Source organism: Macaca mulatta, chromosome 18 (genome assembly GCF_049350105.2).
Source record: "Macaca mulatta isolate MMU2019108-1 chromosome 18, T2T-MMU8v2.0, whole genome shotgun sequence".
NCBI classification, from domain to species: domain Eukaryota; kingdom Metazoa; phylum Chordata; class Mammalia; order Primates; family Cercopithecidae; genus Macaca; species Macaca mulatta.
Genome location: NC_133423.1, coordinates 80,969,353 through 80,991,965, shown reverse-complemented (window position 1 = coordinate 80,991,965; position 22,613 = coordinate 80,969,353). Strand labels below are relative to the sequence as shown.

Below are 22,613 nucleotides of genomic sequence, written 5' to 3'. Positions count from 1 at the left end.
GCCCACCACACCAGCAACAGCAGCCATCTCAGAGTAATGGGACTGCACGCGGCTTGCCTTTATTCTTTCTTTGCTAATATATATTTTCTAATTTTTCCACAAAGCATATTATTTCCTTAAATTACGGGAGTTTGGAATTTGGTCAGATGATGCACAGTCAGGAAAAGGAAGTTGTCCTTTCAAAGACACAGTTCATGTGTGTAGAGAAAACACAGTCATACCCAAAGGGCAATTTTTTTTATTATTATTATTTTTTTTTTTTTGCCACAGCCTCATTCTTTCCCTGAGACTGGAGTACAGTGGCATGATCTTGGCTCACTGCAACCTCCGCTTCCCGGGCTCAAGCGATTCTCCTGCCTCGGCCTCTCCAGTAGCTGGGACTACAGGCATGAGCCACCACGCTGGGCTGATTTTTGTATTTTTAGTAGAGATGAGGTTTCACCATGTTGGCCAGGCTGGTCTCAAACTCCTGAGGTCAAGTGATCTGCCTGCCTCGGTCTCGGCCTCCGAAAGTGCTGGGAATACAGGCATGAGCCACTGCCCCCGGAAAAAGTGCTTATTTTTAATTATGTTTATGTTTTTATTTTAAATAACAGCTAAGCCAATAACGTAACGATTTCCTTTGTCCTTGCTAACAAGACCTGCCGATCCACCCATCTCTCGGCACCAGCAGTCTGGAAGAGAAATCTCAAATTAGTTGAGAAAATGAGGTGGCCAAAATTGTTCTAGCTGTCTACCTAACCTCATTCTCCATCAGTCTCTTCATGGAGGAACACGTGAGGACCACACACGTTCTGGTTGCTCTGGTTCTGGGATTAAATGAAAAAAAATGTAGGGAAACTGTAAATCCTAATTCACCATACAAATGTGAGTTTATTATCGTACTATTATCATCTGTGTGATATCTTGGTTTACCTTTAAGGCAGCCTGAGTTTCAAACCTGCAGTAGAAGGAGTGAAGGCTACGATACCCTCCCGCCATGGTCTCTCTGACAACTGCTGGGCTGAGGAGAGTCTCAGACCTCTGGCAATAGACTGAGATCCTAGTCTAATCGCAGAAGGAAGGATGCAGGCAGTGAGAAGCTGAGGGAAGATTTGGAGCAAAGATCGTTGGTGAAAAGGCTCAAGAGTATCTGACCCATTGAAGTCATCGTTACAGGGGACGGATGGAAAAGAATAGCTGTAGAATTGTATGAAAGTCAAAAGTTCTACTAGAATTTCTTGCCGTCTAGAAATGCACACCAACCCACACACGCACGTGCGCACACACACTCCATGTAAACAGTACACACAAGCAGGCACACGGATTTTGTCATGTGTGGGGGGCCTATGTGTCCCCTCCCAAATACACACTCCTGGAAGCTCACACTGTTTGCCTAGTTCCACAAGAGGTTAGAAAGGCTGCATGGGTGTCAGCCCTGCCCTCCCCGGGCTTCCCGACATTAAAAGTATCAGCAAGTCCATGAACAGGCGAAAACCCTAGAGGCTCGCCTGGGCAGCGGGGCTCGGGGCCTGCTTTTCCCACATCGGGCGCTCACAGATTTACTGCAGCAGGAATGAACGTTGCTCAGAGCATGTTTCTCACCCTCGCTAAACTAATATTTGGTCTCAGTCCCCTGGAACAAAACCCAGCCTCAGTGTCTGCTGAGCAGCCCTGTGCATAACAGAAGAGTCAGGCTCGGAATTGGAGCCAAACAGAAAGGAAATGCAGTTCATTTCTCTTTTTCTTGAGTTTTAAAAATAACTCTTTGCCTTCCTAACCCCCGTCAGATCTGACCGAGCATGAGCCCCTCCTCACCTTCCGGAACTTCACCCCCACCCGCACCCTGCACACCCCGGGGCGGCGGTTCAGGCTTCCCCGGACAGGCGTGGCCCGGCCTCGGCGCCTTCTCCCCGGCACGAAGTCCAGGTCACTTTTCCCGAGAGACACTGGGAGCGTGCCCGCGTCCGGACGGAGCGGAGACCCACCTCGTGGGCCCAGGACTCTGCAGTCTCCCGCTGAGCTCAGGGCTGGGACACAGACTCGCGGAGCGTCCCCAGGTGCCCCTCACAGCGCCCGGGGCCGGGCTTCCGGAACACGCGCCCCGACCTGCTCAGGCCTGCCGGGCTCCGAGAGCGGCCCCGCGGCCTGCAGGCCCCACCTCCCCCGCAGGGCGGGCGTCTGCTGCCCCCAAGCGGCCGCCAGCGAGGTCCTCGCGGCCCGGGAGCGGCCTTCCTCTGGGGTGTGGATCCGCACCCCGACCCGCGGGCACCGTGGTAGGTGCAGCTAATTCTGAGTCTCCGCGGGCCCTCCGAGGGGCCGGGGTCACCGAACAGACCTCAGGCTGTCACCTACCAGCCATGCACACTCAGCCGTGAGTGCAGCAGCTCCCACTTTCCTCCTCCTCCTTGAGTTCAGCGCAATGGAAAGAAGAAAAGCGAACCTGCCAAGCGGCCTAGTCCCTGGCGCGCCCGCCCTGCTAGCGGCGGAGGCCTGTTGTGATTCAACTCCCCAGAACCTTCCTTCTGTGATAACGCCTCTGCTACCCGCTCAGGGGGAGAGTGCAAGACACAGGCCCTGATGTGGGGACGCCATTGAGGAAAATAAAGCCCTCCCCAAATAGGGGTAGAGATAACACGCAAGATGCCCACTAAAATTGGAATGCAGAGAACCCACGAGTAATTTTTTTTTGAAGCGGAGTTTCGCTCTAGTTGCCCAGGCTGGAGTACAATGGCGTGATCTCGGCTCACTGCAACCTCTGCCTCCTGGGTTCAAGCGATTCTCCTGCCTTAGCCCCTGAGTAACTGGGACTACAGGCGCCCGCCACCACGCCCAGCTAATTTTTTGTATTTTTAGTAGAGATGGGGGGGGGGTTCTACTGTGTTCGCCAGGCTGGTCTCGAACTCCTGACCTCAGGTGATCCACCTGCCTCGGCCTCCCAAAGTGCTGGGATTACAGGCGTGAGCCACCACGACCGGACAGTAATTTCTTAGTATAAGTATTAATATATCTCGAGTGTTGCATAGGACATACTTATCCAAACATTTTTCATTGCATATCTGAAATTCAAGTTTAACTGGGTGTTGTTGGGGGGGGGGGTGGATTGTTGTTTTGGTGTTTTGTTGTGTTTGTGGGTTTTGGTTTTGTTTCTAACTCCACCAACCGCATCGCCAAATGCCAAGCATCCTATGTGAGCAGGACCAGAACTCCTGAAGCGTCTTCCCACAGCTGCTGCTCCGCGACACCGTCACAGGTGGGCTAACGTGGAGCAGGCATTTTCCAAGTAGAAGGAAAGCAGTCAGCCGCTGAAGCCGGGGCTGGAGGACGCCTGTGCCTGCTTGGGGCCCTGCAGCCCGCACCTCCTGAGCTCAGCGGGCACCTTAGGACAAGGCACCGCTGGCCCCAGGAGTTGCCTCTTATCTGATCCCGGCCAATATTTTCTCAAAGTCAGACATGAAAAACACTTTTAAGGCCTCAGCATCGCCCAGACATCTGGTATTCATTTTCTTTGGCCTTGATTTGGTCTTAATCGTTTGTAAGGGCCCAGGCATGCACTCCACTATCTGATTTGGGTTCTGCGCCGACAGCGTTCTGGCCAGGAGAACTAACACCTGCATTTGTGGCAGAGCCGTTTGACACCCACTGCCTCATTTCGTCTTCACACATTGGGACACAGCAAGGTACGGAGCAGGACACCCCAGCCCTGGCTGTACCCGGACATTATTACATGACGGGAGGAGAACTTCCAGAACCCTTTCCCCCAGGCAATGCCCCAGACCAATCACAGCAGAGCCTCGGCGGTGGACCCCCGTCCTGGTTGTCAGAGCTCTCCAGCTGCTCTCCGAGTGCTTCGGAGACGGAGGACGCTGGCCCAGAGGAGTGGTTCTCAAAGTGCGGTCCAGGCACCACAGCATGCGCATCACCTGGGAACTCTGTAGAGATGCGCGTTCTCGGGCCCCCTCCCCAAACTGCTGAATCAGAACCTCTGGGTTCTAACCTCTCCCGCTAATTTTGATGTGAACAAATTGAGGATCACTCCATTTTTTTGATGTGAACATTTAAGGATCACTGATGCAGACGAAAGCACAGGCTTTGGAGATGAGAGCAGTCCAGCCCCAGTTCTAACCCCAGCCACAGGTAGCCTCTCAAAACTCAGATTTCACATCTGTCACAGGAGGGTGATGCCATCTGTCTCACACATAGCGCTGTGGTACAGATTAAGTGGGATGAGAGGAGGCGCGTAGGTTGCCCAGAAAAAGCCTGACCAAAGCCCAGTGAATGCGGTGACCAGCCAGCCTGGTTTGCTTCTTAGAGAGGGAGACCCTGGGAGTCCCATTGTACTGGGGTGAGTTGCTGGTCCCATCAGAGAATGTGAGTTCTCTCTGCCCCTGAGGGAGGTAGGGAAGCCTTTCCTGTCCTTCCCATAAGCAGAGACCCTAAAGGCTTGAAGGGACTTACCTGAGGCCCTATACAGTCATGGGACAGCAGGGCTAAACCCTAGTTGCCTGACCCCAGTAAAGGACTCTTCTCTGAACGTGTGTGTCCCGCCTCTGAGTAACACTAATGTGCATTCTAAGCTCCTTTTCAGTAATAACGCGTTGGGTCCACACAATTTCAATCCACTTGAGATTAAGACCGGGCTAGCTCCACGGGCAGCAACCTAGGCACTAACACAGTGCCAAGCGCTCAGCTGCACGCCCTCTTCCTAATTTTTGGAAAGGGGTCTCACATTTCCATTTTGTGCTGGGCCTCACAAATCGTGTCACTGACCCTGTTTAGAGAGATTTAGTAACTTGCATGAGGCCACCCAACTGGCCAGTGGCGGGGCCTGATGAAAACCCTGGGAGCTGGCTCCAGAACCTGGACTTCTGATGAGGATGCTCTTGTCCCACCAACACCAAGCACGCAGAATTTCACATGTTGTGGGGCAGCCTGGAGGAGCTTAAAGCCAGTCCTCACCTCACTGTGAGGGACAAGACCCATTCCTAGCTGTGACGTCACCCACAACGCTTCTTAAAATGCTGCCTTTAAAGTGCCCCGGAGCGCGGATCATCTCTGTATATCAGTGGCATAAAATCACACCCAGTCACTTCTCTTCCCACCTCAACTGAGGGAAAACCGCTTAGACCATCCCCCAACCCTGTTATATAATAACACCTGTGGTAGGCATTGCCAGGGTCTCACCTCTTTCCTGAGGCAGGCAGTCTCCCCCAGATCCCATGACCCAGCTGATGTCCCTGTGCCCATGTGTACTTCAGCCCAGCTTGTCCAGAACTGAGAGACAGACACAGGGTAACACCCTGACCCCTCTCCCGTGTCTTCTTTTTCCCTCTGTGACCCAAACCCAAGGTTTTCTCTTCCCTTCTGACCCGATCTCTCATTCCCCGAAGGATTTGCACAGGTGCGGTCACACCTTGGCATGGCTAGCATTAAGGTGGACGTACTTCTCCCCAGCATTTTCAACCAGTGGAAGGAAAAGCTTTATCCCCATTAAAACAACCTCAGATATGTGTCAGGAACCCACCGTGCCGTACATGGGAATGGCAGAATGTCCTGCCCAAGGGGAGGACTGGGGTTTTGCCAGCAGGAATTCTGTCACACTCCAGGCAGAATGGACTAGAAAACCCAACCAGGACATCATCCCAACACATCCAGATCACCGCTCTGATCCTCCAAGGCCGGTGGCCACTCTGCTCTCTGCTCTCCTTTCATGGCCCGCAGGTCTCACTGTGCCCACAGGACTCTGAGTTCAGGGTGAGCAGCAGAAGGCCTCCTATGCTGGGAGCTGACAGCGGCAGGGCCCCTGTTGACTGAAGCCGGAAGAAACGGGCAGCAAATATCCCAGTAACATAAGGCAATCCAACAGCCAGGGTAAGGGCCAGGCTGTTCATCCACTTAATTCACTTAATCCACTGAATCCACCTTCAAGGATCCTACCTCTTTCTCAGTATGTGACTTTGAGAAAATCGCTTGTTCAACTTTCTACTTTCTTATCTGTAAAGGGGGATGATGATGATAATTCTAGAATTTCCCCCTAGGATTCAGCAGGAGGAAGAAAAGGCTTGAGCCAGCTTGGAGCTTGAAGCAGTGAGAACAGAAGAGAGGTCTAGAAGCAGGATGAACCAAAACTACCAACTGTTGAGGCCTCCGATTCAACAGTCAATGCAGAGACAGAGACAGAGCTCCTAAAACTCAAAAATACTTCTACCTCCGGTTAATTATTCATTGAGAATTAACAAAGAAGTTGCGGTTTTAACCACCCCAGGGGTGTGGCTGCGAGAGCCTTGGCTTCGAGCTTTGTTTTTGTGATGCAGCCTTCCACCTCTTCTCTGGATTAATGAATCCACTATTCATTGCTTTTTAACATGGATTAATTTCATCATTTCCTTCATTTAATTCAACTAAATACCTACAGGCTAATGCTGATCAGGGGAACAGAACACAGCTCTTCTTGCAATATGAGTTTTGTTTGCCACCATTATGGTTTTGCCAGGAGTCTTGAGTGCCCAGCTGCTTTTTTCTCAGCAGAAATGTTGCTTACAAAACAACACATGAGCCTGTGGTTGTGGAGGAAGTACGCGTTCTCATGGCACAGCTTTCCCACTGCACAGTCGCCTGTGCACACGGCTTGCTGGGGTGGGAGAAGGCCAGCCTCCAGTTACGTTCGCCCTGGTGAGGCTGGAAGGGCCAACCAAGTGGACATCTTCAATCAATATGGCGGTGGTCTTGCTTAGGAATTGCCAATTGTTACAAGTGAAACATCTGCAGGAATTACCTCATTCAGAGATGATTGTGGTTGAATCAAAGACTTTCTTTCATGATGAAAGGCAGAAATAACTTTGATGTTGGAAAATCTTCCTCATGCACACAGAAATGCATGACGGGAACTGCAAATGCTGCAGAATGTGGGAAGAACACCAAACGGGCAGGGGCAGGTCCTGTGTGTTTCAACTGCTTTCCAGCTCCAGACAAGAGGACCCTCTGTGTCAGAAAGAAGAGGGTGAGAGCGAGGCAGGACTTATGGGTTTCAATGAGATTTAGGCCCTGTTGGTTTTGGATGCAGAGCACCAGAGTGAGTTATGCAGACTGCTCTTATCAGTCCTGCGAGCCCAGCTCATGGCTTGGCCAGCGGCTCTTAAAATGAATGACCCAGATGGCAAAGTAATGAGTTGCTTCCTTAACTAGCGCTCTTTTCTTTAACAGTATTTTTATAGCCTGGATTAATTGTGGTAACATACACATGACAAAAAATGTAACCATTTTTAAGTGGGCGGTGCAGTGGCATCAAGTACATTCGCATTGCGTGCAACCATTGCCACCATCCACCTCCAGAACTCTTTTCATCTTGCAAAACAAAAACCCAGTATCCATTAAACATGAACTCCCACCCGCCAGCACAGCCCCTGGAAGCCCCGGCAACCACCCTTCTACTTTCTGTTTCTATGAATTTGACTGCTCCAGATACCTTATATGGGTGGAATCATACGGCATTTGTCTTTTGCTTTGCAGCCAGCTTATTTCACTTAGCATAATGTCATCGAGGTCCGTTCATGTTGTAGCATGGGTCAGAATTGCCCCCCTTTTTAAGACTGAATAATATTCCATTGTGTGAATATGTAATTCACCATGTGTGAGTAGATCCAGTCATCTGTCAGTGGACACTTGGATTGCTTCTACTTTTTGGCTATTGTAAAAAATTCTGCTATGAAAACAGGTGTTCAACTATCTCTTTAGGATACTGATTTCAATTCTTTTGGATATATACCCAGAAGTATCTTTCACTAGTGATCTTTTACAATGGCTGCAAAGTTAACAAGTATTGAAATGATTTTCTTTTGCACAAAAAAAAAGCAGAGAACTCTACTGAAATGTGAAGAAGTGTATTCAAATTCTTTACATGACCCAACACAGTGGCTCATGCCTATAATCCCAGCACTTTGGGAGGCCGAGGCAGGCAGATAACCTGAGGTCAGGAGTTGGAGACCAGTCTGGCCAACATAGTGAAATCCCATCTCTACTAAAAATACAAAAATTAGTCAGGTGTGGTGGCAGGTATCTGTAATCCCAGCCACTCAGGAGGCTGAGGCAGGAGAATCAATTGAACCTGGGAGGTGGAGTTTGCAGTGAGCTGAGATCACACCACTGAACTACAGCCTGGGCAACAGAGGGAGACTCTGTCTCAAAAAAACAAAAACAGAAACAAATTATTTACATGTGTGAGCAAATATATATATCCATATATATCTCCAATTCTTTGTCTAAGGAGTTGACTAAAATTCAATAAAAGGGAAATTCTTTCCTTTCTAACTTTTGCCCTTTCCCATAGCATGAACATTTTAATTTGGATCAGTCAGGGAAGTTAAAACTATAAAAATCAATACTGTGTTCACTTTCCACATGGATTCCTCTAAAATTTTTTTACGTGTGACTAAAATACACATAACATAAAATTAATATTGTAACCATTTTTAAGTATACAGTTCAGTAGTGTTAAGTATATTCACGTTGTTATGCAACAGATCTCTGGAACCTTTTCTTCTCACAAAACTGAAACTCTACACCCATCAGACAACAGCTCACCCCTTCCCTCTCCCCGCTGCCCCTGGCAACCATCATTCTATTTTCTGTCTCTATGAATTTGACTGCTTTAGATACTTCATATAAGTGGTCATTTTTTAAATTAAACATTAAACAGAATCTCTAGCAGTGCAGAAAATTGTTATGTATTGACCATTCGCCACTGTGTACACACACAGAGTGCTTTGGCCAATTTTTTTTTTTTACCAACTTCTCATTTGCTAATGACTTAAGAGTACTAACTTTCCCTGAAGGAAAACTACTCAATTTTAGTCAAATATTTGACAAGCAATTAAAAGTTGTATGACAGAGGCCTATCGGCTTCCATCAATGAAGGGAAGGTTACTTTAAGAAGCACCTGCTATGGTTTCAGGTTTCTGGTTGACAAGTCTTGGCTGGAGTGGGCCTCCCCCTCTATGGGGCGAATGTGGGAGGAGATTGTCCAGTGTGAAAAGGCCATGACACTCACTCATGGTTAGATCTCGCTTCACTGTCTAAGATTTCTTTAGGATTCTTGCAAGAAACAAGTCAGCAGGTTAAAAGCAACTTGAATATCACGAAGGCAAGATCACAGCGACGTCCTGTCCTGGCTCCCCTCTTCTACCCTGGCCCACACAGCACCATGTTTCCCATTGCTGCCCTCCCAGTGGCCCTCCCCTCTCACAAGGTGCTGCCCCGCTCCCCACTTGCCCAGCCTTCCCACCTGCTTCATCATGCTACCCCATTTCATAGATCTGTGTCCCCAGGCCACAGATGCCTTTAGCAAAACATTTTCTCCACCCTTATTCCTTTTTTTCGTGACGTGACAGGTATGTAAGATGGTGACGGGGCATTAAAATGTCTTTGCAAAGTGTCCTTTTCCCTCTCCACTCTTGCTCTTCCTTTTTGCTCCTGCCCTGGCCTGGCCTGGGCTGGTTTCCAGGGATCTCTGCTTACCAGCAAGCCAGTCACCTACGTGTTATCCACATCTACCAAAGGCCTGGTAACAGCAGCCCAGGCCCAGAAAAGTATAAAAAAAAAAAAAAAGAAAGAAAGAAAAAAAGAAATTTGGGTCAAATCTAACGAAGCCACCGTCATTTCTTCCTCTTGGACTGGGTTACATAAGCTGAGTGCTATGGGAAAGCTCCAGCCAGGACTCAGGGAGCTGGGGGTCAGGTCTTAGATTTTATTTTACCCAACTTATAAGACAGTGTTAGCCTGTTTCACAGATGCTGGCAGAAGACATGAGACTTCTGGATCTGAAATACAGGACTGGTAACGTAGCAAGCAAGATGAACACAAGCATATTTCATCAGTTACACTTGCCCTTGAGTTCCACAGAAATGACCCAACTGGCTCAGATCAATTCATACACACACAAAGGGGGTTTGTGTCACAGCCGAGGAACACTGAGTTTGGGGAATCCACTGCTTTTATAGCAAACAGTAAAAAAGTCTGCTCTTTGGGGATGAGGGAAGACATTACCTCATTTCTCAAGGTCATCAGCTACATGAGCTACCCTGAGGACGGCCTGCAGAAAAGAGTGGCCAGTCTCAGCACATTTCGTAGGAGTTTATGAGGCCGAACATTGGCTCCAGCACCAGCCCCCCCGTTAACTAGTGTGTGAATTTCAGCAAAGTCAGGTAACTTTTCTAGCACCCCATTTTTCTTACCAGTAAAATGATCACAGTAAAAGATGTCCCAGCCAGGAGGTGAGGTGGGATGTGGTTGGGAGAATTTGGGGAAGACATGGAGGGACTGGCTTCCTGCTTGGGAACTGCCAATGGCTACATCAGGGCTCCGTGGTATTCATAAGTCACTCCTGAGTCTCCTCCAAGCCATACAAAAAGGGTGATATTTTGTAAATGGGCTGGAGGCCCACATTCCCCAAAGCCAGGTTCAGCCTGTGTTTATGCTGGAAGCTCAAGTTCTCGACAGCTCCCCACATGGAGAAAGTTCACCTGGGCCTCCTCGGCTGGAGAAAGTTCTCCTGGGCCTCATCGGGCTGGGATGGAACACGAAGTGCTCCAGAACCATCCTTCCCCCACCCTGTCTTGCGACTCCACTCCCCACGATCACTTACTTTTCCTACACTCCCCTGCCTCAGATCGCAGTTCCCTAACTGCATAGCCGCATGTCCTAAAGCATCTAAAGAAGATGAAGTCCATGTTCATGGGGATTAGCCAACTGCTATCAAAAAAGAAAGACTCACCCGGAAGCTTTTCCCTGGGTGTTATATTTCTAAGAGGCATTCTAACTCACGAAGTGAATCTGAGCTAATAGCAGTCTAAAATCAATTCGATAAGAAATTCATTTGCTTCAGAAGTTTTAACAAAAATGTGAAATAAGTAGATTGAAATAGAAACGTGACTTCATGGGGTTAATAACCTATGATATCTAGTTTCCCACAGGATCCTTAACAAAAGATCCAAAGGTGGAAATGTGAGAATTATTGGTGGGAAACACACTTGGATAAGACCTTTGGGTTCTTCCAATGATACCCTGAGGATGTCAACTGGTCTGCCCAACCTATTAGCCAAGACATTATCCTAATAAACGCTTCATCTACAACCTTATTACATTATATGCCAAAATGTGAATGTCCTCACCTGGCTCTATGAGATAAGTGAAGTAGACAGAATTATTCCCATTTTAAAGGTGGCCTGACTGGAACACCCAGAGGCTACATGACTTGCCCAGGATTAGATATTTAGCAGGAGGCAAAGCTAGAATCAGACCCACGTCTCCGGAACTCCTCTCTCTGAATCCTCCATATTATTGGTAGGTATGATCTGGTCAAAGAAGAAAAAGGAAAAGAAAATGCAGATACTTTAAAGAAGCCTGGGCTTCTTAGAGAAGAGAGTATGCACCATATACATAGCCTGGAACACAAGTAGGTAAGTGGGTGGGTAGATGGGAGGTAGATGGGTATAGGTAAGTAGGAAAAAAAATACATGCAAACATAAACATTTGAGGCAACTCAGAAAATTAACCACAGTATAAAACAGAAAATTAAATCATAAAAACAGAATCAAAATCAGTTGAAAGGGGCAAATAAATGGATACCACCAGGCACCAGGATCAGTTAGATGCTACCACTGGGGCAAAACCCAGTCCTGAGTCCCCGGTGACAGTAGGTGTGGGATATGCTTGACATTGATAGGTCAATTAAAAGTTAATTTGGAGAAACAAACATTTTTTTCTGCCCTGCAGGTTACTATGAAAAGGGCTTTAAGTAATATGGTGGATAAAGTCTTCCACCGTGCTTTTGCAAAATACCCAGGTTTGTTCTTCAAAAGCACATTTTTTTGTCAGCTTCCCTTCACAAAGCTGATGTAACATTAAATCACAATTTGTTAGATGCTTTTCTGTGGAGAGCTGAGATAATGAGGCCCAGGTCCATTGCTTTCTAAGATCTAACTCAGAGCAAATGTGTACATGGATTACATCTAATTCCTAGAGACAGGAAAAGCAATCAGAATATAGGCATCTGATCCCCGTAAACATATCAGTGAGAAGCTGCAGATGTAGTTAAATCAGACATCCAGGAGTTAAACAGCCAGGCAGAAAAGAAAGGGCAAAAATAAGGGCTGTAAATGGAAGATTCTTGATAAGAATATTGTTTATTAATATATTCTACCTGAATTAATACAAACATATTCCAAGTGACAATTACACCAACTTCTTGAAGTCTTTGGCTCTTGAATCCACTTGGAAGTTTCTGCATGAAACCACACTTAACTTCTGCACATCTGCCTAGCTGATCTGCCTCCTCCTGCCTGTAAGTCATCGTCCACTTGACGTTATTCTCTTGAGCTCTGCTGACACCTGCCTGCTCACTCTCATACTTCTTCCTTCAATGGAAATGCATTTCCCTTCCAATTCCAGCTGCAATCCAGACCAACAGGTGTAGTCTTTGAAAAACAAATGAAGAAAGAACATATTAATTGAGTTGCTCTTGAACAAATGTATATTAAATCTAACAAATATTTATCGAGCTCTGGATATGCCAGGAACTACTACGCTGGGTGCCATGTTTTCAAAGATGAATGAGACGTGCCCTACCCCATCAATGAGCTCTCAGTTTAACAGAGAAGAGTGTGTTGTGGTTACACAATCCTTAACAGGAAATCAGGCCCTTGGGCAAACACATTAACACACTGTCTTCTGTGAGTGCTGTCATAGAGGGATGAATGGGGTGCCGTGAATGGAGAGGCTCCTTCTGATTTGGAGGATGGGTAAATTTTCAGAGGGCCAGTGACTGCCTTTGCAACTCTCCCCTGTTCCTTGCTAACAGAACCCTGATTTTTGTTCAGGTATCCATCCATAAAAGATGAGCTAAATCCTGACTGGCCTAAGCCAGTCATGACAATTCCATTCCTCTTGTCTGGGATAGGTTTAGGCATGGAGATGCGTAGAAATGCAAAGAAATATGAAAGGAAGTCAGCTGGGGGACTTCTGGGGACTTATTCTTTTTTATCCCCCTCTTGATTTTTTAAGTATTTTTTAATTTGACATATAATAATTGTACCTATTTATGGGGTACATAGGGATGTTTGGATACATAGAAGCTACAGTACTCAGGCCAGGGTAATTAGCATATCCATTGTCTCAAATACTTATCATTTCTTTGTTTGGGAACATTCAGTATCCTTCTAGCTATTTGAAACAATATAATATATTATGGTTAACTACAGTCATCCTACAGTGCTACAGAACACTAGAACTTATTCCTTCCATGTAAGTGTAATTTTATATCCTTTAACAAATGTCTCCCTACCTTACCTATCCTTCTACTCTTCCCAGCCTCTAGTGTCTTCTGTTCTACTTTTTACTTCCATGAGATCAACTTTTTGTCCTTAAAAAGAAATGCACGTGTGTCCTCTGGACCTGATGACTACTGTCAGTGATCTGATGGTTGTGAAGCATACTTACCTAAGGGCATTAGGCAGTTGTTCACCTGGTATTCATATGCGTGGGTGTGTAAGTGTACATGTGTGAGTGTAGTCACTTATCTACAAAGCTGTGAGCTTCTTCTTAAAAACATGAACTGTCTTACAAATCATTTTTGCATTCTCACAGAATCTAGCACAGTGCCTGTCACATAGAAGACACCACCTAAATGTCTGAATAAATCAATACATAGAAATTCTATTTACCTTTATTACAACCACATATCAGTGTATAATATATAATTTTACTAAAATTTTAACAATTATACATTATGTTTCCAGTATATGTAACATTTTTTGAGTTTGCAACTTTTCAAAATACAACCCAAGATTAATCCAGGCCTGTGCTGTCCAGTAGGGTAGCCCCTGGACACACGTGGCGATTTACATTTATATTCATTAAAGTTTGTTAAAGTTCAGCCCCTTGGTCATCCTAGCTGCACACGGCTAGTTACTACTGTATGGGACAGTGCAGATACAGAGCTTTTCTATCATCATAGGTGGTTCTACAAGACAGTGCTGATCTGGAATACCCACTGCTCACATTTGACTCTAACCCAGTGCTTGGCACACAGAGGACACGCATACCACATTGTTTGAATAAATGAATTCTACTGACCATTCCAGACATTCTTAGAACAGCCAAGATAAAATAGAAGTCCTATGCTATCAGTGAAAGCAATCAAAGTAAATGTTTAGCTTAAAACAAAGCCAGTGCCCCATCTGTCTAAAAGGATGCTGAGATGTCTAGAAAGGCCCAGAGGATTTCTTGGCTGCAGACTTCCCTGATCACAGAACACACCCAGCCACAAAGCCAAGCCCAGACTGAGCTGCTGAGGCCGGAGCCAACATCCCCTCACAGTCACACCATGGCCCTTTGTTGGACTGGTGTATGGTTCATAGCATATTCTTCAACTGGCTTACATAGACTGACCTTCCTGAAGGCGGCTGAGCCAATGTTCCTTCAGAGCCTATGTCCAATCTCCTTCTAAATTTCACCAGGGATTTCACTATGAATGAGAGATTTGAGAGTAGTCCGCAGGTCCTAATTGATTAGAATGCCTTTTCTAGCCTGAGTGCAGTAGATAACACACAGGTGACGGCCAACTCGGCCCATCTCAGTTTTGTGACCGTGAACAAGTAACTCAACTCCTAGCAGTGTTCATTCATCTATAGAATGGGGATAGAGAAAGTTCTACTTGACAAGATTTTCCAGCATCTGATAGGTTCATGCAGGAGTGCACTTGACACAGTTGCTGCACGCGATGCACACTGGCAGGTGGCCACATGCCGCTGGGCACACAGAAGGCCTCGCCAAATGTGGTGTCCCTTCCCTGCCCTACGCTGCCCTGCTGCAATGTCTGCCTGGGGTCCCTTCCATACGCCTTGCCTAATTCGTTGTGGTCGTTGTTTTTTAATGATAAATTATAAGCTTGAATGCAAGAATTGGACATGAACATGGAATTAAACTTCTTCCAATCAGAAGAAGGAGAGAAAGAAAAAAAACTGAGTCTAAAAAGTATCAGCCCCTGAAATAAACAGCCTACCCACAGAACAGAAGCCTGGTCCAGAGCGACTGTCAGTGGGCAGGGCTTCTGCTCTTGTGGCTAGCTCTCCTTCACACCGGACACTGCATCTTCTTCCTGCAACCCCCTCTGCCTGGACCTGCCTCACTTCTGTCCTCTCCAGGCATTCCTCTGTCTTCCCCCAGCACTAGCCTCTCCCCACAGGATTCCTGGAGATCCTTCCTAAAAGGCAGATGTGTGCACATAAAGAGTTGAGCATCTGGTAAGGATGAATTCAACAGAGAAAATAATACTAGGACAGAGGTCCCTACTTAATCCCATGCTTCTCACCCATCCATGCTGAAAGCGCTTCAGATTTAAAACGAGGTTCTATGCTTATAAAAATGACCACTCATCAGGAGCTTTTCAATCTCCTAATATATTTCAAAACATATGCATCTTTCTGCGACACCCCAGAAACTTGAGGGAACTGCATTCATACTTGAGAAATGCCATGCAAGCTATAGAAGTGATGGTTTACCCAGCACAGTATTCTGTCTCTTCTCACAAAATTCAGTAATGCCACCCAGACATAACTTGGAATCCCCTATTTGGCCTTCTTATATGTATTTATAGTAATGCACTCTATAAAACATTATTTTACTCAACACATCTAAGCATTTTTTATTGGCCCTGACACTGACTCCCTTCTTGTCTTCGGGAATATTCCTTCATTGTGGCCGCCAGACTGAACCTTTGCCCAATCTAAGCTTTTCATGATTTTAACAACCTGGTGGTCTTACCCTTTTTCACTTTTTGTCATTCCATACCGAAAGAGCCTTAATAGTTTTATTTGCTCATATTTGGATCTTTACTTGTCAAAAAGTCCAAAATGAACCTTAAATATTTTAAGTCATCTGCAATATTTTTAAGATGAATCAGCTTTTCAACTTTTTTTCTTTGGGGATTTGTTTTGCCATTAACCACATCCTCTAACAATGTTACGTAGCCAACATTTAGCTGTAATGTATTTGCATAATACGGGGGCAAGCTTTAAAGAAACAGAAATACTTAATCATTGACATAAAGCTCTTAGTTTTTCCTTTACATACTTAACTTATCTATCAGTGTTTCGCTTAATTGAGCCCTCGTGTTTTCCCAGGCTTAGGGAGACACTATCTTGAGTAATCTCCCAGAACAGAACCAGTTTCGAGTGCTCCTGGGATGTTTCAGAGGTGAAGACAGCAGGGCACTGACCAGCTGCAGGCAAACTTTTTATCATAGCTGAAGCAAATAATTTCGACCGCCAAGTTTTGGAGCACAGCATTCATTCTCTGTAGTTCTTCCTTGAGGTCAGACACAAACAACACACCCTGCTCTGCCCGTTCTTACAGTGAGTGGCCTCTGCAGGAGTGCTCTGTTCCTGCTTCCTGCAGAAGCTCCTGCCATTGGGATGAAAAGCCATCTCTGCTCTGCCTCCCCAGGTGGGGCACACTGTGCTTCACAGTGACTGTTTTCCTGCCAGTCAGGAAAGAGTTTGCTTTGACTGCTCATGGATTCATCCACAAGCATGTCTGGAGTGCTAGTAAGCTAGCGAACACAAAGCTAGCTCCCAGTCTGCGTGTGTATTCCATCAAAGCAAGCCTGCCCTTGCTCTAGAATAAGACAGGCAGACAGGCCAGGCACGGTGGCTGACGACGGTAATCCCAGCACTTTGGAAGGCCGAAGCGGGCAGATCACCTGAGGTCAGGAGTTTGAGACCAGCCTGGCCAACATGATGAAACCCAGTCTCTACTAAAAATTTAAAAATTAGCTGGGCATGGTGGTGCACACCTGTAATCCCAGCTACTCGGAAGGCTGAGGCAGGAGAATCACTTGAACCCGGAAGACAGAGGTTGCAGGGAGCCGAGATCGGGCCACTGCACTCCAGCCTGGGTGACAGAGCAAGACTCTGTCTCAAAAAAAAAGGAAGGCAGACAAATGATGGCAGACCCCTAAGGGCCGACGATGGCAGGAGGGTCCCCGTGCCACGGGAACAGAGGAGAGTGTGGCTACTTCGTCCTGATGACTCAGAGGGCAGCAAAGAGATGGTGACATTTAAGAAGGACTTAAAAGATCGATAGTGATTTCCCAGGCAGAAAAGCAAAGGCATGAGGCATTCCAGAAAGAAAATGTCATTCGCCAGCATAAAAAAGTAGACATGCAGAAACACAATTCAGTTCCATTTGATAAGTAGAAGATGTCTGCGGGGCCCAGAGGCGGAACCAGCCGCAAGAAGTTTGAAATTGGAGACTAGAGCTCAGGAAAGAGGACAAAATAAGAGTCAGATCATGACCAGCAGAGCTGGGCTCAACCTGGGAGTACTTAGGATGGGAGAGATAAAAGACCGAGTCAGGGAGCATCGACTTTAACTGCCCAGGCGGGAGGAACAGAAGCAACTCGGGGTGGTCACTATGGAAGCAGGAGGACTTGTCTAGTTCCGAAAAACTTTTGGAGGCAAACGTAGAGACCCTATCCCTGACGGAGACGTTCAGGAAGCCTCATCAGATAGCCAAGAACAAACCCTCCTGCTGCACTGCGTTGCCGCCAAGGGCTTGCTGTCTGGGTGCTTTTCCATTCGGAAGACGAGCAGTTCCCCATTCTTGGTCTTGGTGTCCTTTATTTTATCGCTTATTTTATGGTCACTCTAACTCCAACTGTTTTTTCCTTTTGTGTTGTGAGATTTTGATAAATGGACTCATAATAATTTGTGGCATAAGAACATCAATAAATAAAAATAAAGATCCAAAATATGATTTAATGAAGTCTCTAAGTTATTTTATTTACTAAAGAAGAAGCAACCTATTTTTGAGTGAATTCACTTTTCTTTTCTTTTCTTTTCTTTTTTTTTTTTTTTTTTTTTTTTTTTTGATACGGGGTCTTGCTCTGCCACCCAGGCTGGAATACAGTGGCACGATCATGGCTTACCGCATGCAGCCCTGACATCCCCAGGTTCAGGTGATCCTCCCACCTCATCCTCCCAAGTAGCTGGAACTACAGGCACAAACCGCCACACCCAGCTAATTTTTATATTTTTGGTAGAGACAAGGGTTCACCATGTTGCCCAGACTGGTCTTGAACTCCTGGACTTAAGCAATCTACCTGCCTTGGCCTCCCAAAGTGCTGGAATTACAGGTGTGAGCCACCATGTCTGTCCCTGTGGTATAGGAACATCAATAAATAAAAATAAACATCCAAAATATGACTCAATGAAGTATCTAAGTTATTTTATTCACTAAAGAAACAACCTATTTTTTAGTGAATTAATTCACTTTCCAACGCCTTTGGATTTAGGCATTTGTGTGGCCACTAACCACATCCTCCCTCAGCGTCAGTGGCCCAGGGGTCCCACACGGGCGGAAGCACAGATGCCCACCCGCAGTCACAGTGCTCTCCTCACTAAAGCTGTTGTCTTCCGAATCTGAGATCCTAAAATGCTGTTGACAGAGAGACTTTTCCAGGAGATAGGCAAACATGAGCTGGAGTTTTACCTAGGTGTGATGGGAGGTGAACAGCTGCCTGGCCCTCTGCTCACTCTGTGTCCTCATTGTGGCCTGTCATTGCAGAGTGACACAGATGGTGGAGGGTCAGGGAGCAATGACAGGACGTTCAGAGAAGACAAGGCGAAGCAAGGAGAATGGCACAGCATCTGAGAGTCATCAGAGCTAAGTCATAGGGGAGTCTAGTGGCCATTTGTCCCTTTGGTTCTGTGCTACCCATATGGCCCTCAATGCCCAGATAACGACAGTCCAGCCCCTACTCCACACCTACCTGCAGGGAACCCCATCCTTCACCAAGTTCCCTCCAAAAGGGCTCTGCGACTCCCATAGAAGATCTGCAGAGTCCGTGGGTCCAGGCTGCTGTCATTAGTCTCCTCGGCCAGCTGCCTCATCACAAGGAGGACGTGCATCCCACTGCCTGCTATCACAGCGGTTTCCCCAGGCTCTGTCACTGTTCCTGTATTCTTTCCTGCTACCATGGACACAAGCCCCTCCCTCAATCTCCCCAACACTAAGATCAGGCTGTAACTCCTTTTTATTATTATTATTATACTTTAAGTTCTAGGGTACATGTGCACAACGTGCAGGTTTGTTACATATGTGTACATGTGCCATGTTGGTGTGCTGTACCCATTAACTCATCATTTACATTAGATGTATCTCCTAATGCTATCCCTCCCCACTCCCCTCTCCCCACAATAGGCCCCAAAATGTAATGCTCCCCTTCCTGTGTCCAAGTGATCTCATTGTTCAATTCCCACCTATGAGTGAGAACATGCAGTGTTTGGTTTTCTGTTCTTGCTATAGTTTGCTGAGAATGATGGTTTCCAGCTGCATCCATGTCCCTACAAAGGACATGAACTCACCCTTTTTTAAGGCTGCATAGTATTCCATGGTGTATATGTGCCACATTTTCTTAATCCAGTCTGTCACTGATGGACATTTGGGTTGATTCCAAGTCTTTGCTATTGTGAATAGTGCTGCAGTAAACATATGTGTGCATGTGTCTTTATAGCAGCATGATTTATAATCCTTTCGGTGTATACCCAGTAATTGGATGGCTGGGTCAAATGGTATTTCTAGTTTTAGATCCTTGAGGAATCGCCACACTGTTTTCCACAATGGTTGAACTAGTTTACAGTCCCACCAACAGTGTAAAAGTGTTCCTATTTCTCCACATCCTCTCCAGCACCTGTTGTTTCCTGACTTTTTCATGATTGCCATTCTAACTGGTGTGAGATGGTATCTCATTGTGGTTTTGATTTGCATTTCTCTGATGGTGAGAGATGATGAGCATTTTTTCATGTGTCTGTTGGTTGTATAAATGTCTTCTTTTGAGAAGTGTCTGTTCATATCCTTTGTCCACTTTTTGATGGGGTTGTTTTTTTCTTGTAAATTTGTTTGAGTTCTTTGTAGGTTTTGGATATTCTTAGCCCTTTGTCAGATGAGTAGATTGCAAAAATGTTCTCCCATTCTGTAGGTTGCCTGTTCACTCTGAAGGTAGTTTCTTTTGCTGTGCAGAAGCTCTTTAGTGTAATTAGACTCCAATTGTCAATTTTGGCTTTTGTTGCCATTGCTTTTGGTATTTTAGACATGAAGTCCTTGCCCATGCCTATGTCCTGAATGGTATTACCTAGGTTTTCTTCTAGGGTTTTTACGGTTTTTGGTCTAACATTTAAGTCTCTAATCCATCTTGAATTAATTTTCGTATAAGGAGTAAGGAAAGGATCCAGTTTCAGCTTTCTACTTATGACTAGCCAATTTTCCCAGCACCATTTATTAAATAGGGAATCCTTTCCCCATTTCTTGTTTTTGTCAGGTTTGTCAAAGATCAGATGGCTGTAGATGTGTGGTATTATTTCTGAGGGCTCTGTTCTGTTCCATTGGTCTATATCTCTGTTTTGGTACCAGTACCATGCTGTTTTGGTTACTGTAGCCTTGTAGTATAGATTGAAGTCAGGTAGTGTGATGCCTCCAGCTTTGTTCTTTGGCTTAGGATTGTCTTGGCAATGCAGGGCCTTTTTTGGTTCCATATGAACTTTAAAGCAGTTTTTTCCAATTCTGTGAAGAAAGTCATTGGTAGCTTGATGGGGATGGCATTGAATCTATAAATTACTTTGGGCAGTATGGCCATTTTCATGATATCGATTCTTCCTATCCATGAGCATGGAATGTTCTTCCATTTGTTTGTGTCCTCTTTTATTTCACTGAGCAGTGGTTTGTAGTTCTCCTTGAAGAGGTCCTTCACATCCCTTGTAAGTTGGATTCCTAGGTGTTTTATTCTCTTTGAAGCAATTGTGAATGGGAGTTCATTCATGATTTGGCTCTCTGTTTGTCTGTTATTTGTGTATAAGAATGCTTGTGATTTTTGCACATTGATTTTGTATCCTGAGACTCTGCTGAAGTTGCTTATCAGCTTAAGGAGATTTTGGGCTGAGACGATGGGGTTTTCTAAATATACAATCATGTCATCTGCAAACAGGGACAATTTGACTTCTTCTTTTCCTAATTGAATATGCTTTATTTCTTTCTCTTGTCAGTTTGTAACTTCTACAAAAATATATTGAGGACTTGTGGATAACAGGAAGAATGACAAAACAGATGAGAAAAAGAAACATCTTAAAAGTGAATGCCAGATACAACTGCAAACAGTGTCCATAGGGCCCCCAGCCCTCCAGCATCTCAACTTGCATGGCAGCGACAGTCCAGCTATCATCCGATATATCCTGGACTGGTTGTTTCCAGCTGCCCCTTTCACCCACTGAGTGTCCCAATTAGAAATACGAATTGTGTGATTTACCCACCCACCACTCTTTCAGAATGGTTTTATTATTTAAAAAAAAAAATTTGAGACAGGGTCTCATTTACTCTGTCCCCCAGGCTGGAGTACACTGGCACAATCATAGCTCACTGCAGCCTCAAACTCCTGGGCTCAAGCAATCCTCTCGCCTCAGCCTCCCAAAATGCTCGGATTACAGGTGTATGACACTGCAACCTGCCTCTGAGTGCTTTTATAACGGTGCCTCTACCAGTGTCCAGGGCTTCTCCCTCTCCAAAAATCAGCAAGGGGGAGAAAACATACCTTATCTAAGCCAGCTTTGCATAATGATGTGCAGAATGCAATTGTGTCATTCCATGTTATCAGACCAGTAGGTTCAAGTTTCTTATTTTAAGAACTGGATCACAAATGCACTTCTTTCTTCCCTTCATACAGCTCTAACAATGTCTGATCATATTTAAATCAGAATTACAATTCACCACTCATAGAGCAGAGGTCCAAGCCTTTTATCCAAAGTCCCAAGCTAGGAGTCAAGAGAGCCCATCCCACACGGTCTGCTCCCCAACAATGGGCAAGAAAGAAAGGAGGCGCCTGGGATCTTCCCTCCAGAGTCCAGGCCATTGAGATGCCAGCTAGCCGGGGCATTAAACCACTCCATGAACCCCATCACCACCCTGGTCAAGGGAGCAGGGACCCTTGAGCCAAGTGTATGGGAGCCAAAAGTGTGTGTAGGGCAGTAAATATCACCTGACTCTGGCCCAGATCCAACAGGGCTTAGCTTGGCCATAGGCAAGAACTGAACAGAACATAAGGAAAGGGTTCTTCACCTCCATGGGACTGTGGCTGCTCCCCGATGTACTGCAGGATGCAACCAAAGGCCCTTTGAAATCTTTTCCCCCAAATAAGTAATTGGAAAGAATAACCCAAACTTCCACCTAGAAAAAGAGAAGAGCTGTTGGCAGTTTAAACATAACAGTCCCAGGTGTCCTCAGATTCTAGCCATCACAGTTTCCACAAGGTTGGGGCTCTGTCTCAGAGTCTCTGTACACTCAGCTCCTCTCGGAGCTCATCCTGTAGGGATGGGTACTATGGTTCACCGTTCCAGGAAGGAGACAGGCCCATCGAGGCACCAAGGCTGGCTGTGCAGTCATCCTGAAAACAGCAACAAGCCCCTGGAACACAATTGCTTTGACTTCATCCAGAGCCTCTGGAATCAGGAAAAGTAGACTTGGTTCTCCGGACTCACGGCTGATTTATCACATGGCTGCAGGCGTGTGGCTCAGCATCTCCATCTGCTACCTCC

General features: G+C 46.0%; 2 long non-coding RNA genes across 2 annotated transcripts in view; both read right to left on the bottom strand.

Moving 5' to 3' along the window:
• Positions 1 to 410: 410 nt before the first annotated feature.
• LOC144336509 (uncharacterized) lies at positions 411 to 2,104 on the bottom strand. Its single transcript, XR_013408366.1, has 2 exons — positions 1,968 to 2,104; positions 411 to 674 (listed from the first exon to the last, which is right to left on the bottom strand). It is a non-coding gene; the product is annotated as an uncharacterized LOC144336509 (long non-coding RNA).
• Positions 2,105 to 5,435: 3,331 nt separating this feature from the next.
• Positions 5,436 to 22,613, bottom strand: part of LOC114673834 (uncharacterized) — a 40,611-nt gene continuing 23,433 nt past the window's right edge. The window contains exons 3-5 of the long non-coding RNA XR_003724660.2: positions 12,176 to 12,449; positions 11,145 to 11,327; positions 5,436 to 6,960 (exon numbers count right to left, since the gene is read on the bottom strand). This is a non-coding gene — a long non-coding RNA (uncharacterized LOC114673834). The remainder of the gene's footprint in view (positions 6,961 to 11,144; positions 11,328 to 12,175; positions 12,450 to 22,613) is intronic.